At 42.2% G+C, this 2,409-nt stretch overlaps 1 long non-coding RNA gene across 1 annotated transcript in view; it reads left to right on the forward strand.

Moving 5' to 3' along the window:
- Positions 1-2,314, forward strand: part of LOC110302808 — a 39,677-nt gene extending 37,363 nt beyond the window's left edge. Inside the window, exon 3 of the long non-coding RNA XR_002378846.1 lies at positions 1,110-2,314. This is a non-coding gene — a long non-coding RNA (uncharacterized LOC110302808). The remainder of the gene's footprint in view (positions 1-1,109) is intronic.
- Positions 2,315-2,409: the final 95 nt, after the last annotated feature.

The raw sequence follows: 2,409 nt of genomic DNA on the forward strand, positions 1-2,409 counted from the left end.
TCCTTTCAACTCCAAACTTTGTCTCTGTAACTCCTTCCATGGGTGTTTTGTTCCCAATTCTAAGAAGGGGCAAAGTGTCCACACTTTGGCCTTCGTTCTTCTTGAGTTTCATGTGTTTTGCAAATTGTATCTTGTATCTTGGGTATTCCTGTCTGTTTTTTTAAATAAAGGTTTATTAGAATTCAGCCAAACTCATTCATTTATGATGAAAAGCTAAATTTCAAACAGAGACTACAAAGTCAGAGGCATTTACACTCATGATCTTTACAGAAAACAATTTCTGTCTCCTGGGTTCTGTGTCTAGCCTTCTGTGACACCACACTAGTTTGGTTGCTTTGGCTTTGTAGGAAATCTTAAACTCACATGGTCTACACCCTCCAAACACTTGATTATTTCAATCTTGTTTGTATGCCCAGGAGTTTTAAGACCATCCTTTCAATTTCTACAAAAGATCATCTGGAATTTTCTTAGGGGTTGTTTGAGTCTCTCAACCTAGCTGGATAGAGTCAACCTTTTAACAGTGTTGACGTTTCTAATCCTCAGTGACCATGGAATGTCCCTGTACAGATGTAGGTTATCCTGAACTTCGAAGAGAAATGCTTTGATGTTTTTTCAGTTCACATGTCTTGCATATATTTTGTTGAAGTATGCGTAAGTCTTTCATTCTTATACACATGCATACACACATACAGATAACCTCAGGTAGCCCTGGCTGTCCTGGAACTCACTCTGTAGACCAAGCTGGCCTCAAATTCAGACATCTGCTTACTTCTGTCTCCCAAGTGCTGGGATTAAAAGTGTATGCCACCACCACCTGGCCTGATGCAGCTTTACTGCACTGTTTTTAAACTTTTAAATTGTTTGTTGATAGTCTATAGACATGCAGTCAAAATTTGCAAATTGTACTTTTCCATCTTCGCCTTATTTATTTATTATTAGGATGTATAAATTTCCCGGAACTGATTATGTAAGACTTTCTATAGAAGTGATCAGTGAGTGAATGTGGAATTCTTTTGGCCTTTCCAATCTAGATACATTTTGTTCTTTCTGGTCTTGCTTCTGGCAAAGACTTGTGGTTGGATGCTGACTAAACATTCCTGATCTTCCAGGGGAAAGCAATCGCTCCTTCCCTTGAAGCATGACATAAGCTGTTCTCAAATGTGGTTTGTCAGGTCGAGTAAGCTCACCTCTAGTCCTTATCCCCTGGAGATTTCCTCCAGGAAAAGATGCAAAGGATGCTGAGCCCCCAGGATGCTGGGAACCCAGTGAGTGCCTTCTGCAGCCCAGAGAGAACTCTTTCAGAAGAAGAAACATCTGTTTTCTACTTTAGTTGTCTGTTTGCTGTGTTACAAAGACTGAACCCAGGACCTCAAGTATGCTAGGAGAGAGTTCTGCCACTATGCTATGTCCCTGGATCTCCCCCATGGGACATACTTAGCCATTTAGAATGCTTCAAGGCCCATGGAGACAGCCTGGGCTAGCCCTTGCACAGCTCCCATTTGAGTGGTAATTTGCTTTTGTTAAGACTTCAGAAATGAACCCCACTGGGAATTTTCTCCTATTCTCAATGTAATCTCCATGATGGCCCAGAGTCAAAGCCCTGTATCCTCCATGAGAAATGATTGTAGTTTTGTTGGGATGACCTCTGGAAGCCCTCTGGTCTGCTACAAAGCTGTGCAAAATCTGGGAAGGGTGCTGATGTGAGAGTAAATGGCTAGAGGAGACATCTGTATTACTGAGGCAAGATAGCCTGCCCTGTGTGTCTGTAGGTAGAAGCATCCTTCTAGCAAGCCCTCTAGGCTCCCACCTCCATATCCTTGAACTTGCTGGCCAGCTCTTCTCGAGTCTTGGACTTCTTCTGCAAACCAACTCCTGGATATTATTTCTTCTGCTCAAAAGTGTGCTTCAAATGTCCCTGGTATTCTGTTACTCCAGCCAACAAAAGCAGGTAGTCTCTTTCTCTAGAAGTTTTTTTTTTCCCCCCATAGGACTCAGATTTACCCAACATTTAGAATCCTCCATTTTTTCCTGCCAATGCCTAAACAGTGTCTGTGTGGTGTGACACTCTAAATTAACAGTCTGTGATATGAGTGGAAGTGAATTCTCCAGGATAATTGCGATTTCATTCTTTATTCTTTGATTTTCTTGAAACAGGGTCATGCTGTATAGCCCAAGCTGGCCTTGAACTCAGGTTTCTCCTGAGTCCAATTATAAAAACATCAAATCCCCTTGTTAATAAACTCCCAGACCTAGTGTGCGTTAGTGACTGACATTGAAGTCAAAATGAGAACTTTATTGAAAAAGATGCTGTGGGGCTGGTGAGATGGCTCAGTGGGTAAGAGCACCCGACTGCTCTTCCGAAGGTCCAGAGTTCAAATCCCAGCAACCACATGGTGGCTCACAACCATC

Source organism: Mus caroli, chromosome 10, assembly GCF_900094665.2.
Source record: "Mus caroli chromosome 10, CAROLI_EIJ_v1.1, whole genome shotgun sequence".
Taxonomy (NCBI): Eukaryota; Metazoa; Chordata; class Mammalia; order Rodentia; family Muridae; genus Mus; species Mus caroli.